The sequence below is a fragment of the Gekko japonicus genome, unplaced genomic scaffold, assembly GCF_001447785.1.
Source record: "Gekko japonicus isolate JY-2015 unplaced genomic scaffold, Gekko_japonicus_V1.1 scaffold723, whole genome shotgun sequence".
Classification (NCBI taxonomy): domain Eukaryota; kingdom Metazoa; phylum Chordata; class Lepidosauria; order Squamata; family Gekkonidae; genus Gekko; species Gekko japonicus.
In genome coordinates, this window is record NW_015165850.1 from 652,370 (window position 1) to 668,686 (window position 16,317).

The 16,317-nt window shown below is 42.0% G+C and overlaps 1 protein-coding gene across 1 annotated transcript in view; it reads left to right on the plus strand.

The window, feature by feature from the left end:
* The window catches only part of LOC107110331 (thyroid hormone receptor beta), a 241,136-nt gene that overhangs the window by 63,565 nt on the left and 161,254 nt on the right, over positions 1-16,317 (plus strand). The window contains exon 2 of the mRNA XM_015411104.1: positions 8,426-8,538. The gene's annotated coding sequence lies outside the window, so the exon portion shown is untranslated. The remainder of the gene's footprint in view (positions 1-8,425; positions 8,539-16,317) is intronic.

A 16,317-nucleotide genomic window follows, 5' to 3' on the forward strand; every position in this document is an offset into this window, starting at 1 on the left:
AACTGTCTGGCTCAGGATGGATTGAAACACCTCCTGACATTTGAGTACTCCTTCTCCCACAATTCCTGGAGGCAGGGTATTAGGTCACTTTATTCCCACCCGTGAGGAGAGGAGTACCTCCTTCTCCAGTTCTTTTCCTGCCTTCTTCACATGAGCAGGACTCGGAGGAGCTCCAGTTACCTTTTAGCCTTTTTTTCTGACGGGTAGTTCCTTTTTAGGTCATCTTTTCTTTTCTCCAAGAAAGAGGATGGGCAGCCACAGGATTCTTCCCAGATTCCTTACAGACTATAAAAGACTGACCTTGTCCAAACCAAAGTCTTCCTTCAGGTCCAACTCTCAGCCCACCCAGGGCCAAAACTTGGGTAAAAAACCCCTCATCCACAGCGCTCCTGACACCAGGCCTCCACCAGTGGGGCAGAGTTCAACCCTTCTGGCAGAAATGGACTGTATCAACATCCGATGCCTAGATGCAACACACCATCAGGCAAGGTTATGTCATCAAGTAGTCTCCCCTGCCCGCCCACATAAGCTCTTCTTACAGTCCCCTTGTTCCAATAAATTTGTTGCATACAAAAAAATTCAAAATGGAGACACTAAAGTAAATTGCAGAGGTGATTATAGCAGGGGACTTTTTGATATTCATAGACCTCAAAGAGGCCTACCTACAGGGCCCAGTTTCCCACACACACAGAAGTGCCGTTGCTTCTCTTCTTATGCAGGCATCAGTCTACACACAATTTAATTGTTTTATGGGGAACTGTCATACACTATGCTGTTTTGTATCCTCCACCATAGTGAGGATGAAAATACAGACACTTCTGTGCATGAACAGAACTGAACAAGGCAATTCAGACTCAAAAGTGCTGTGAGCAGAAAGCAAGAGCTAAAACTGCTTGCAAGCAGATGGCTCCAAATAGTAAAAGCAGTGAGGCACATTAAATACATATATAATACACAAAAACATATACTGTACTGAATTTATACTATTTATATGACATTAGTTCCATTTCACAATTGAGGACTACTGAGACCTAGATCATTACTATGTAATCCTGAACAGTTACCACCTTGTAAACCCATTGACTTCAATAGATTTAGAAGGGTATAATTCTGACCCTGGAATGTACTGTTTATGTTTTCATGTCAGAGAATTCTTAAGCAGAAATAACTGTTAATTAAATGCCTCTGAGCATATACAGGGTGTTTTCTAGTCACCACTGAACAACTGCAGCCTCCCTACTCTCCACATGCAAAATTAAGAAGCAATGCTTACCAAGTGATGGCACTTCTCTTTGGACATTAAGCTATGAGGTCACCAGCAAACTACAACCAGAGAATGAATTTGTTTGTTTGTCCTCTAGGAAGAATCCAGTCCTTATTTTCCTCCTACCTTCCATCAGGTTTTCACAGGCTCTGTTGTTTTTGTTCTAAACAACTTCTCCCCCTTCCTGTTATAAGCCAACTTTTCCTGGCCTGTTTTCCCTGTTCTTGCCTTGCTCCAGAATTGGCCTTAAACACTTTTTGAATAGATGTCTTCTTTTCCCCCTCAATCAACAAATTACATTTGAATTTTGAGAAATCAAAAATATTAGTATTTGCTAGATCATGGAAAATGCATAAATGGGTAATTGGAGGGAAAGAAATAGAACAAGTTCTGGTTGCATTTGCATTACAACTGTTCATGGGAAAAGCTGGGTAGCTTTTAGTAAATTGAGAGAAGGAGTAAACCAATCGTAAAAGTATTTGATTTGCATTTATTTGACACCAAATCCGTGTTGGAAAGAAAGTGGGGGGGAGGGGACGGACGGACAGACATACAGCAAATGCGTTTAAAAGAATCAATTTTCTTGTAGTGTTTTTTTTTTTTAATCTAAGAGATAATTTATACTCTTATGGGATTAACAAGTATAGTGTGAAGCATCTCCATAACTACAATGCATCAAAATAAAGAGGTGTGCATATATACAGCTGTGGAAGAAAGTTGTTCTGGGTTTAGTTGACTGTTCTGGGTTTATTTGACTGACAATGCAACCCTGATCAGAGTTATACCTTTCTAAGCGCATTGACTTCAAAAGACTCGGAAGGGTGTAACTGTTCACTCTTGCACTGTTAGGCAAGCATAGTGCATGCAAAAAAGTTAAAATCACAGCGATTGCTTAAATTGTGGTGGCTTGAGGGTGGGCTTCTCTGGAACTGGTTTCTAAAAACTGAGGCTGCCCCCAGCTGAAATTGGGACAGTCAGCCATCTGCTCTTCTTATCCTGGGCTTTACTGCATCCCCAGTCCATGGTACGAGCCCTCTTCTATGCCACTCATGTCTCTATAGCCTACCACCTCATGACTCGGTTTTTGTCTTTGTGTTCCTGTTCAGCAAATTGCCAAATAGATGGCCAAATAAGTTTTATCGTAACTTTAAGGCATAGCATATCTGCCAAGCCCCCTCCCCTCAGGATATGACCATATTTACAGTGTAAAGTTATCATTACAAAATCTAACCTCTGTTAATAATAAGAGGAAATTGGCAACAATTCTTAAGGTCTAGAAATAAATTTTCTGCCTCTTTGGAATAATTGCAAAACTGGAGGGTTTTTTTGTCAAATAGAACTTTTAACAAATATTCAGCCTTCTGCTTCAGAGCACATATGAAATAAGATCTAAGAGGCACCCTCTACCACCCCCAGAAGCAAGTACATATGTAATAGTCAGGATAGAAATATATGTCCTAGGCCATAATTAAGCACAATTTTTTTTTTGCATTGATGCTCTTTGATGAATCATTTTTGTCCTGGTTGTGCTGATTCATCTAAGTCTGTGACTGACGAGTCTAATAACCCAGCAGGTGGCAGACTTCGGAATCAACTGTTGGGTCTTTTGTACACCCACTAGAATTGACGCTTTATGCTTGAGGTTGAGTGAAAAATCCCTGCTTCTTATTTGGTACAGAACCAAAGTGATTGCCTTTATTACATCAGAGGTTGTCTGAATTATCCAGCAATATCTGCTCCACCTCTCCGCCGGAGAGAGTACAAGCACTGGGGTAAAGGAATTAGTCTGACAATTCTATCAGGCTATAACATTTGACACTTCCTGGAATAAAGGATGTCTTTCTGACAGCTAAATAGCCGTTGCGGGTACAGGATGTTCTCTACAGAAATACTGAAGCTGTAGGAAATAGTATAAATTATTCGTTGTACAAGGAACATTTTATTTATGCTTGGTTTCCCCATATATTTTGTAATAGGGAATATTTTTATTTTGTCCATATGAGCTCACTGTCATATGTGTGGCATTATCTACCCCTCCAAAACTTTAGTCTTACGTTTATAATGAGGTTAGTACACATGAGGCTTGTCTGAGATAAACTCTATGAACATATACTTCTCTGTAAGGACAGATTGCATACCATGTCTATAGGGATGGCCGGTAAACTTTACTTGGAGGAGCTGTCTCATTTCAGTAGCAGTTGTGTATTCTACTAGACAACTGGCATGGTATAGCTACTACCTTGGGGAAATACAGTAGAAGCTTCATTATCTGACACTTATGGGGAATGGGGGTTGTTGGTTAATCAGATGGACCGGTCACTGAAACGTATGCCTTTACTCAGAGGAATCTGTGGTGACCAGACTCCATCCCGTTGAGAACACCATGACAAAAGGTCACATACTTGATAGGACCTTTCCTCTAAACCATGAAGCCATCCTACATAGCAGGCAAACCAATAGGTCAGTTGCCTAGGAGCCTGCTTTAAGAACTGGGTCCTGACAGTTCACAGCAGGTGAGGGGGGTGGAGGCACCCAAAAATGACATGAGTTGGCTGGGCTAGCGGCCAGAAGCCCAGTGGTGGCCAGAGGCATCAAGCTAATCAGCCGGAGAGGTGGTAGTGGGGCATGCACGTACCCAAAGATACAGGGATATGGTTGCTGAGGTGGAGGAGTTTGTCTTCTGGGCATTGCCAGTTATCTGGATAATCAGGTGCTGGGTAACAAAGCTTTTATCTCTTTCTTTATCCAGTGGTGGTAGCCATTTTAGGATATGTCCTCTTGCCAATATCTTGCCACTAAATATGAATCATGAGTGACAGGATTTAGCACTTCTGCCTGATGCTAGTCTCTGTGCACTATTGAATAAGAATTATCACCACCCTTCCTTTCCTGTTCACCATCACGACTTCTACCCATTTTTTGGTTAACTAATCCAGCAGATGTGCGTTCACTTCAGACTGTATCCTGTTCTCTTCAGCCTCCATAAGTGGGAAGGGAAGAGCCTCCCACATGAAAGGTAGGAAAATGACTTTCAGTGGCTTGTCATTAAGAGACTAATCTGAGGCCGTAGCATATGAAATTGAGATCCGGGGGGTATAGGGACCTTCCACAGCCCCTTGGAGCCATGCTGTTTCTCCACTTATGCCATTGCCACCTCAGCTCCAAACTGCACAGAGATCTTCATCAGCCTGCCTTGGAGCCAGTGGGGGTACATAGGAAGTGGTGCCCCCACACATGCTGCTGCCACTTGGCATGAGTGGTGGCCTATGCCTCCTCCTGTACCATGGTCCCACCCCTTGAAGTGACAAAATGAGAAAAGCTAACCCTGCTTTAGCCAGTTTGGTGTAGTGGTTAAGTGCACGGACTCTAATCTGGGAGAACCGGGTTTGATTCCCCACTCCTCCACTTGTACCTGCTGGATGACTTTGGGCAAGCCAGAGTTCTGGCACAGCTGTTCTTGAAAAAGAGCAGTTTCTGTCAGAGCTCTCTCAGCCCCACCTACTCCACAGCAGGGTGTCTGTTGTAGGGAGGGGAAGGGAAAGGAGTTTGTAAGCCGCTCTGAGACTCTTTTGGGTAGTGAAGGGCGGGGCATAAATCCAATCTCTTCTTCTTCTCCTTCTTCTTGATCTCCAGAACCTCTCAGTATGGAATCTCATTTGTGAATTTAACAGCATTCCCTGACACAGCTGTGCCATTGTATATAAACTGTAAAATTGGCCAGGATATTTGCTGGCTTTTTCCCTTGGGGATATATTGTACTAAAATAGCTCTAACAATAAAACAAAATATGCTGTGGTAACTTTGAGATTAACAGATTTGTTGTATATTAAAAGAAATCTTAAAAAGAGACCTTGAAACTAAAAATGTTAAGCTGTGACTTTTTTCCAGAAATTCTATAACTGACACATGGGCACAAATTCTAGTTTTGCACAAACATATCTTTTAGAATAGAAGTTGGCATGTGCCTTTACATAGTGCATGGTATCAGACTTCTGGTGAATAGTTACTGGTGTGCTTGAAGTTTTGAAGAAGGTTGTATAACAGCTGACAACCAATGTAGTGGTGGCTAATTTGGCTGGGTTTAAGTTTTCATTCAGACATAACACTTCAGCCAGACAATCCATCTCTCTCAGTTTATATTGCCTCACAGGATTATTGAGATTATAAAATGGATGAAATGGAAGCCATGTTTATTCTGAGCTCCTTGGAGGAAAGGTGAGATAAAAATACGGTTGCCAGGTCCCCCCTGGCCTTCGGGAGGGCTGGTGTGGAAGGGTTTCCAGTTCTCCTGGAGATTTGGGGGTGGAGCCTGCGGAGAACAGGGACCGCAATGGGGTACAATGCCATAGAGTCCACCTTCCAAAGCATTCATTTTCTCCAGGGGAACTGATCTCTGTAGTCTGGAGAGGAGCTGTAATTTCAGGGGCTCCCCAGGTTCCACCTGAAGGTTGGCATCCCTAAAATTTCGATAGATGGATAAGGAAGCTGCTTAGTGGGTACTTAAAGGTTCTTCATGCATTCAGACCTATGATCCCTCCTTAAGTTTATTCATCACAAAGTAGGATTAAGGCTCTGTGGCCTTAATCAATATATAAGCCTTTTATTATTTAAAAATGTGTCACGTGTTTTCACCTGCATGGTGGGCTTGGGCATAGAAATACTGCCCTCTTTTCTTTTATCCCTAAGTTTGGGACTTCTCATTATAATTTTTATTCACACTGTTTTGTTTAAAACTCCCAATTTGAAGACCTATTGTTTTCTCCACCTTTCAGTAAATGTGATTTGTTTAAGTGTGGTCAGATTTTGAATGGTGCATCCGCAATTCTTTGGCAACCAGCTAAGACTATAAGGGTTACAAATATAAGGAACAAGCAGTGGTATTCCCAGTAGTCATGTACGGCTGCGAGAGTTGGACTATAAGGAAGGCCGAGCGCCGAAGAATAGATTCTTTTGAACTATGGTGCTGGAGAGGACTCTTGAGAGTCCCTTGGACTGCAAGAAGATCAAATCAGTCAATCCTCAAAGAAATCAACCCTGACTGTTCCCTGGAAGGCCAGATAATGAAACTGAAGCTCAAATACTTTGGCCACCAAATGAGAAGGGAGCAGTCACTGGAGAAGACCCTGATGCTGGAAAAGATTGAAGGTCAAAGAAGAAGGGGACTGCAAAGGATGAGATGGTTAGATAGTGTCATAGATGCAACGAACATGAAATTGAGCAAACTTCAGAGGACGGCGGAAGACAGGAAGGCCTGGCGTGATCTGGTCCATGGGGTCGCGAAGAGTCGGACTCGACTGTGCGACTGAACAACAACAAAGGACCTGGAATTTATGGGCACCTATGTGGGTCTGCGTTACTATATTTCTCTGTAGAATCTAAATCTTTAATGCCAGAATTGCTGTTTTTAAAAATGTGATTTAGGTATCTTGATTTTTGAGTGAATTCTTGCTTTGACAGTGGATCTGGGATTTTGATGAGTATTTGTATTGGTAGCAATGTGTTACCAATTGTTACTGTTTAAGGTAACTTATACATAGGCTATTGTCACAAAATCTTATGCCACAGTAAATCTGTTAGTCTTTAGAATTCATTTTCGTTATAGGTATAATGGTGGTTGTTGGAAAGTGCCGTCAAGTCACAGCTGACGACCCCATAGAGTTTTGAAGGCGAGAGACATTCAGAGGTGGTTTGCCATTGCCTGCCTCTGCATCATGACCCTGGTATTCCTTAGTGGTTTCCCATCCAAATACTGGTCAGGGCTGCCCTAGCTTAGCTTCTGAAATCTGACGAGACTGACCTAACCTGGGCTATCCAGGTCAGGGTGGTATAATGATTAGTATGGTACAATGGTTAGATTGGGGAGACTGGGGCTCAGTTCAAGAGTAACAAAGCTCACTTGGTAACCTTGGGCCAATCAGTCTGTCTGACATACAGCCTTCATAGGACTGTTGTTAAGATAGGTATGCCAGTCCCCAGGTGGGGGTGGGGAATCCCCCGATTTTGCGGGTTCCTGCCTGTTGCAGGCCAGCAGGGGAAGCCCCACCCCCAAGAGTGACCACCAATGGCCACCCCTCTCTCTTCCCTCCTGTGAGATTTAAAGGGCCCTCCAGCTGATTGGTGGGAGCACCTGGCATGCAGATCAGCTGGAGGGCCCTTTAAATCTTGCAGGAGGGAGGGAAAAGGGTGGCCACTGGCCGCATGCCTGAACTCCAGCAGCAAACTCACTGCTGGAGTTCAGGTGCGTGTGCCCCCCCCCCACTTCTTGCAAATAGCATTTAAAGGGTCCCCCCACATCTTGGAGTTCTGGTGCACATGGGCCCCGCTTCTTGCAAACAGCATTCAAAGGGTCCTTTTGAATCCTGTTTGTAATAACGGTGGTGGGGGTGTGAACTCCAATGGCAAATTCGCTGCTTGGAGTTACAGCGTGCGGTGCGCTGGTCACCAATGTGATGATGTAACTTCTGTGTGATGTCATCACATTGGGGATTTTCATGCCCCCCTCCAGGAACGTCCCCTGAAGTCCCCTGCTGACGACGAGGAAGGACCTGGTAACCCTATGTCAGGAGAGGGGCTGTTGCTCAGTGGTAGAGCATCTGCTTTGTGTATGGAAGAACCCAAGTACAGTCTCTGGCATCTCCAGTTGAAAGGATCAGGCGGTATGAAAAACCTCGACCTGAGACACTGGAGAGCCACTGCCAGTCTGAATAGACAATACCAACCATCTCCCTCAATATAAGGCAGTTTCATGTGTTTGTGTATTATGATTTAGTGGAGGAGAGAAAATCTTGTATGCCTTTCTGGGGTCTTTAGAGGCAGGTTGTGTTAAAGATGTGATTGATGGATAGTTAAAGCAGGGCCTTTGAACTTTCCTAAAATCAAAATACAAAACTTAAAAAGTTTTGATTCTGAATGCATGCGAAATTCCATTTTAGTGTTTGCAGTGTATAACTGATAGACTTCAGGCTAAAAAACACCCTGAGTTGTTTAGTACATGCAGACTTGGCTATCTGTAATCAGTAAAAATTTTATGATGAGCAACTCAGTACAAACATGCCTTTAGTATGTACTGAGTTTGTACTGAAACATTTCTCTTATTTGTTTATGCCTAGCACGTACATGTCTAGATCACTTTTGCTGATTCTTGCTCTTTTTTATCATCAGATGCGAAGGACAGAAGATCTGTGATCCCTGTTTCTGTACTTCAGTTTGAAACAGATATGGTTTCTGTCATCCTCCTACTGATTCTTGTCTCTAGTTTACAGGATCATGCTAAGGTCAGTTTTTACAGTGTTTAAAAATCCTGCTAAATGTTTCAGACGACAGGCAAAGCAGTTCCTGAATATATGGCTGTCTTGTCTTCACCAGAGAAAACAAATGCCTTCTTCTGAAATGTATTTTTCAAACTGTTGTGTGAAGCTGCGCAAGCTAGAGTTTTCTAAGACTATACTAATAAAACGGCTTCTTACATGTTGACTTGAAGGGCAGAAATTAAGGTGTGGGGGGGAGTCTACCTAAAATCACAAACAGAGAAAATGTTAACTGGGAGATTTTAAGAACATGTATGAAGCTGCTTAGTTCTGAGTCCAGTTACTGATTCCTCTAGTTTAGCACTGCCTACTTGGATTGACAGGATCTCTTCAGGGTCTTACAGAAATGAGAGCTTTCCCAACTCCTGTTACCTAACACCCTTCAAGAGGAGGTAGCAAGGATTGAACCTGGAATCTTCTGTATGCAAAGTTTTTGACTTTACTATTGTGACCAGCTTCTCCCTTGCATATCTACAAAATAGAATATGTTAACTGAAGCAGAATGACTTTTGCTATGGTTAGGCAGAGGACTTATGGGGCTGGTGGTGAAAAGGGAGGCTTTTGCCATGGGCAACTCAAATTTTTCTGCCGCAATAGCTGGAATTTTATTCATGAGCCATCCAGTTTATACTTCTGGAATATAAACAGCAGAGGTAAAGCATTTTCTCAGAAGAGTTCCAGTTTGATCTTTGTTTGCCTTAATCCAGATACCACATCTCAATTATATTCCTCCAGTTTTGCAAACGTAACCCTCTGGCCATTTCAGCCCATATCCCCATGTTCTTCCTTTTTTTCAAATATTTTCTATCTGGTTAGTTTTTAATTTACTCATGGTGCTGTATTTCAACAGTGATGATAATATGGGAAACATTTGGACAGTATAAGGAATACAGTCAGTAAAAGTTGCTCCTGATGCTGTGGAACAGCTTTTTGCAAAGCACACTGTCCTCCAAAGCTACAACAGGAAGGATTTATAAGTGAAGCTATTTCTCAAAATGAGTTGGAATTCTAGAATGACTTAGCAATATGTTTCCTTCTGTCTATGAAAGAAGCCTAAGATGTAAAACTTTCCTATGACTGATATTTAAATATGGTCACACAAGGGCATCTGAAGAAATAATTGCGGGAGGGAGGGGGAGGTCTATTAGTTGTAACTGCAGATCACCTGACTGCTTGACTATTGCAACTCAGCCCAACCAACATATTCCTTTACATGGTGCTGAAAAGAAGCAATGAGAAACAGTGGTGAGTTTTGTTAGATCAGAGCTAACCAGAAAGAAAATGCTTTTATTTGCCATTTTAATAATGACAGACTGTATATGCAGATGATAGCAGGGGTTGTTTCCTCCTGGAGTGCCCCGGAGTGGCGCTTCGGCAGAAACAAGCCCAGACCCCGCCCCCCCCGGGGGATTAAATACCCTGGGTTCCCTGCCTGATCTTCTCCATCGAGTAGGGAACCCAGACATGTCTCCCCGCCTCCTCTTCCTTTTCCAGCCAGCCCGCCGCAGTGGGCTGGCTGGAGAAAGAAGGGGAGGTGGGGAGACGTGCCCTCCTCTCCCCCTAAGCCTCTCTGCTTTTGCAGAGAGACTCAGGGGGCGCATTAAATGACCTGGGTTCCCTGCCTGATCTTCTCCAAGTGCCCTGTAGCTGCGGGGCACTTGGAGAAGATCAAGCAGGGAACCCAGGCATGCCTGCCTCTCCCCTGAGCCTCTCTGCTTTTGTGGAGGGACTGGGGGGGGGATTTAAATCTCTCTCCCCTCTCTCCTTCCCTCCCTTCCACTCCTCTCTCCCTATTTACTTTCTTTCTCCTTCCTTCCCATCTCTCTCTCTCTCTCTCTCTCCCTCCCTCCCTTCCTTCCTTCCTGCCTGCCTGCCTGCCTTCTAACATACTTCTGGTGATGTCAGGGGGTGTGGCATATGGAAATAATTTATGCTCATGAGTTATGCTAATGAACTCCTGCACCTCTTTTTCTACGAAATGACACCTGGATGATAGTATTACAGGACTCTAAAACAGATTGAAGTCATTTTCCTTAGGCCGCAGTTCACACCTTTTACATAGCATCTGCCTTGTCCATAGCTTGCAAAATTTTCACAGGCTGCATCATTAGAGCAGAACAAGCAGTATTTGCCCGAGCTGTCTGCTGGCTTAGGAGGCTCTCCCCCGGAACAGTGCAGAGAGTCCAGGCCTGACAGCCAGAGCCTGCTGTTCTCTTACTAGGAGTGATCCACTGTCTCAGAGATCACTCTAAACCTTTTGTTGACTAGTTGGAAGTATGTGTGTGTGTCAGTTTGGTGCAGTGGTTAAGAGCACGGGCTATAATCTGGGAGAATCGGGTTTGATTCCTCACTCCTCCACATGCAGCTGCTGGTGTAACCTTGGGTCAGTCATAAGCTCTTTCAGAGCTGTTCTCTCAAGGGCAGTTCTCTCAGAGCTCTCTCAGCCCCACCTACCTCACAGGGTGTCTGTCGGGGGGAGAAGAAGGGAAAGGGATTGTAAGCCGCTCTGAGACTCCTTTGGGTAGTGAAGGGTGGGGTATAAATCCAGTCTCCTCTTCTCTTCTCTCTCTCTATTCAATCTCTTCTGTGTCAGGATACATTTTTTTTAAAAAAAGTGAATTTAGGATTCCAGGGGTCCACAAGTGCTCCCATTTGACCTTTTCTCCCAAAGACACACATGTGAGCACATGTTGTATAAATGCTCCTGCGACTTTGAAACCTCGTTTGGGTAATTCATATGTAATCATAACATCTAAAGGATTCTTTAAAAATTGTACTGTTAAATACTGGGTTCTAAATGCATTGCAGTGATCAGCTCTAGTTTAAGTGATTTCAGCAAACTCTAAGGACAACTAGCAGGGCTTGAGCCCTGCTTATAAAGCGTGCAAGCACCACACCCAACACACATCCACTCCTATTTATATTACACTGCTTATCTATTGGTTAGCTCCAGGATCCTGGCGAGCTATTGTTCTAAAGTAGTAAGCTTGACCCGTTCCTGGTACAGCTTGAGGAATGGCTTAGTTTCAATACATAACAGGTACCTTCCTCCTGAAGCTGTAAACCGCTGACCTGGTTATCCATCAAGTACTTGTTTATTCTGCCCTTCCTCCAAGGAGCTCAGAATGGCTTACATGATTTTTCCTTCCTCATTTTACCATCACAACAACACTGTGAGGTATGCTGAGAGTGTGTGGCTGGCACAAGCCTGCACAGCGAACTGAATGGAAATTTGAACCTCAGTCTCTTTGGTCCCAGCCCAGTACCCTAACTACTACATCATGCTGGTTATTGCTTTCATTTCGTACTTGTCTCATCAAGCTAATGTTGGCAAAGTGCAGGAGAATGAGAAGGATTTCTACAGCAAGAGAAACTAAATGTCAACATGTCCAGCCAGATCAGAATACTTGCTACAAATATAACAATCTCAAGGGCAAACTTTTCCTTGAACAGGTGGTTGATAAGGTGCTGATTCACATGAAAACTGTAAACATGAAAGTATATTGTGCTATTTTGAAAGCACATTTCTTGCACATAGCTACTTCCTTCTTTACTAATACAGTAAGTTATACAGATGTGCTATTTTGGGGCACTACAGGTATATACAGATACAGACTATATTCAGAGCATTACAATAAACCATTGTTTAAACTGTGGATTGTGCAAGGAACTCCAGCTAGTCTTCCAGAAGAAAGTAATAAATCCTGGCTTGTGCGTAAATCATTCATTTATCTGCTTCTTGCCTCTTAGAAGGGATGATACCTTCTCTGTACTACCATTTCTGTGGTCAGGTGGGTCTTTTGACAATACACAATTAGTACAAACTATACTACAAACTCTGATTTGGAACCCCAGTTGAACACCAACCAGTAAACCCAGTTTATAAGATTGTCTGTGTCCAGGCACCAAAACCATGATCCAACCGTCGTGTATAAACTACAATTTATTATGATGTTTAAATGCCACCATAGTATTCTATACGGAAGAGTCATTTAGTATGTTAAGTTACAGTGCATGTTTATCAGGCAATTATTTTGCCTTTCTAAAATGGCCATTACAGATAAAAGACCATGGACAGAGCTTGCATATCCCTTGAGGTCACTTAAAACACAATATGTTTCAATGATAACACTTCATACATTCATTTGTGAGTCGTCAAGCACTGAGGTACTCAACAACAGACACTTGCACATGTGACTCACGTGTTCTGATAGATATCACAACATTTCTTTCTTAGTGTACTGGGTAGATGAAGTAGATATTGTGAGAAAGAAGATAAAGTGAGTCATAAAGTTTGACAGGTGGCACTGAAAAAAGTATATTTTATTTACTTGTTGTTTTTGCAGAAATTAAAAACAAAATGTTCTATTTTTATTTAAACCCCCCCCTTTAGAATTAAGATAGTGAGGAGACATTGATGCTTAATTTCTCAGAGGAGATGGGTGAGTCGGTGGCCCAACAACCCAGACTAGTCTAGCACTGAAACATCTCTGCAAGGACAAATCCAGTGAAATGTCCAAGGATCGTTTCAGTAATCAAAACTGAGAAAAACTGGGTTTCAGCACAAAAGGTCTGTTGTATAGTTCTCCCAGTATTGAGGAAGACCTAGTTGATAATCTGTGGATGTAAAAGCACTTCATTTGGAATTGATATTTTGCAAAAAATGAACAGAAAGAGGAAAACAAGAAAGAGAAGGGAAACACAATGAAAGAAAATGTATTGTGTTCAAGTAAGAATATTCTTAGAGTCTGACTCAGCCCCCCCCCCCCCCAAATTGGCTTGTTTGAATAATTGTATCTATATCTGTTGCGACTGCTGAGGACAACAGAATGTATACCATGTGCTGTTCCTGGTGTTGGCAGATATGTCTGAGCAAATGTTTCTGAGGGTGGAATTGCCATATCAGGCTTTCTGGCATTCTTAGTTAATTTTCAAACCATATTTATGTCCCTTTTAAGGTCTCAGTTTTACAGGCTGTTAATACATAGCAGCTGACTCAAATTCCCTGCTTTTGATTAACCAGCAGCTTAATTATCTAGTAAGTTTTGATTTTCCAGGAATCTAGTGGCTAGTACAGTGTACAGTCCATGAGAGGAACCTTCCTCTTGTGGTCATGCCAATGTGGTTTAGTACTATATTGTGACATCTTACTTACTCTGATCAGTCTGTTACGAAGAATCAGGGCTCTGCTATGTCCTTGGTCTCACCCCATCTAGCTTGATAAGATTTCTCTGCATGAGAAAAGTAAATGGGATTTGGCTCACCTTTTTATAAATCCCACACAATCCCACCGATGCCATGAGTAACCTCCCATTGATACAGTGACTTGTGGCTTCAGTATAATATATGCAAAGCTCTTCTTGTGTTGGTTAAAGGTCATACTGCAATTGTTAATCGGTTAACTTATCTGTTGTTCTTAGGAGTATTGCAGCGGATTTTAGGAAGAGCTGAACTCCCATTATACTAGCTAGAGGTAGGTTTTGAACTTACCCTTGGGCTTCATTCATAGGTTTCTGTATGTGGTATTAGAGCAGTGCAATACAAGGACAATGTGTGCAATTATTGTCCTAAAAAGTTTCAGAAACAGCCCCCTTCCTCTGAGCTTGGTGTGCTACGGAAAGCAAGTGAGTAGCATAGTGATAGTTTATCTGAATGGCACTGTGATTGGCATGTTTCTTGCTCCTTGTCCTTTCTCAATCCTGTCTTTGAATTGAGGGATCTGTGGCAGTGTCTGTATTTTCACAGTGTATTGCGTGTTTGTGCAGTGTGTGCACATGAGAGTGAGAGACCCATGTCATTAGTGTATCCAGCTTTAGCTGATAAGCCCTGGCTCTTGGTAATCATACGTTTGAATTACTGGGCAAATGGTGTCCCTGATCCTGTCAGCATGAGTAGGATTTTGTACTTAGCATTGCCACTCTTCCCATCTGACTCCCACTCTTTGCTCTTCTCTGATTCAAGGAAGTCTTTGCACTGTCCTTCAAGTAACACTACTCCGAGTAGCTATGCCAGTGTGGTGCTACAACATCTACAATATGGAGCTTTGTGTAACAGCCAGAAATAAAAATGTTATTTGTTAAATTATCAGGATTTATTCACAAAGTTTATATGCTGTCACTTCAGAGATCTGCTTGAGGTGGCATATAAATTACCAGGTTTTATAATGCTGTAAGAATGGGTTGGTAAAAGTGCTGCTGGGTCAGACCAAAGAGATATTTAGAATACATATTTTGGCTTATGTATTTAGTGCATAGTATCCTGCCCATGGAAAGAGACATTTTATTAAATTAGTCACCTGCCCTTTTTGAAGGGAAATATGCATGTATTCCATACGTACAACATCTCTGCCCATGTCAGTCTAGAATGGTAGAAAGAATTGAACATGTACTCTTACATTGCTGTTTTTACCAGGACATTTGGAACATGTACATTATCCCAATTCTGTCCAAACATCCAGGTAGATCAAAGGATTTTTATACTTCCCTTCTTCTTGCCAACCGTTTTAACAAAACTACTCTTAAGGCAGCAAGATTCTGCGCTCTGGCGGAAGAACATTGTCTAGTATTTTAATAATTTTATTATTTCTATTAATTGTACATTTTCTGTACAGAATATATATTTTATGCATCCAATGTGTATTATGTGCTGTTGATATTCTCGATTGCTGATATCAGATTGTAATAATTGGGGTGTACGCTCGATATAAACTGAGCCAAAAAATTACCCAATAAATACCTTATTCATATTTATCAGGTATTTTCTCAGCTGATCACTGAGGGGGCTAGCTGATCACTGAGGGGGCTAGTGATTCTGTTATCTGAAAATAGCTGTCCTGAATAATCCCAAAATATTCAGAATTTTTCAAGGCCGCTGGATAGCTGCAGTTACAGAGCATTTAAAGGACTCTCAGTCCCTTTAAATGCCTTCAGAGTGAACTCTCAGCAAGGCATTTAAAGTCCCTTTAAACACTCCCCCCCTCCATTGGAAACAATGGAGGATGGTGTACCTTCTTCTGGGGACCACAGAATTGGACCCCCTGGTCCACTCTTTTTGAATCTTGGTGGAGGTTTTGAGGAGGGGCACTAGCAGCTCTGCTGCAAATTTGGTGCCTCTACCTCAAAAAAAACAACCCCCCCAGAGCCCCAGATACCCCCAGCTCGATTTTCCATTATAGCCTATAGGGACCATTGACTATAATGGCCCCCATAGGGTATAATGGAGCCGGAAAAAATCCAGTAATCCTGAATATTTCCTAAATCTCAATATCATACTGATATTGGGATTTGGGAATATCAGGAAATACTGATGTTTTTCGAGTTCAATATACCCGAACCTGAAAAATACAGATTTTTTCATGCACACCCCTAATAATAATGATGATGATGATAATAATAATAATAATATTAATAATAATAATAATAATAATAATAATAATAATAATAAATACTGATATTGGGATTTGGGAATATCAGGAAATACTGATGTTTTTCGAGTTCAATATACCCGAACCTGAAAAATACAGATTTTTTCATGCACACCCCTAATAATAATGATGATGATGATAATAATAATAATAATATTAATAATAATAATAATAATAATAATAATAATAATAATAAATTTCTCTTCTTCTTTCCTTTGGTTTAATTATGAAAAGGTGGTTGATTGTTAATGAGGTATAAGTGCTATAGGCTGAGATGTTTTTGCTCACAACTCATAGCCGTTTTCATCCTTCTTTTATTTCCT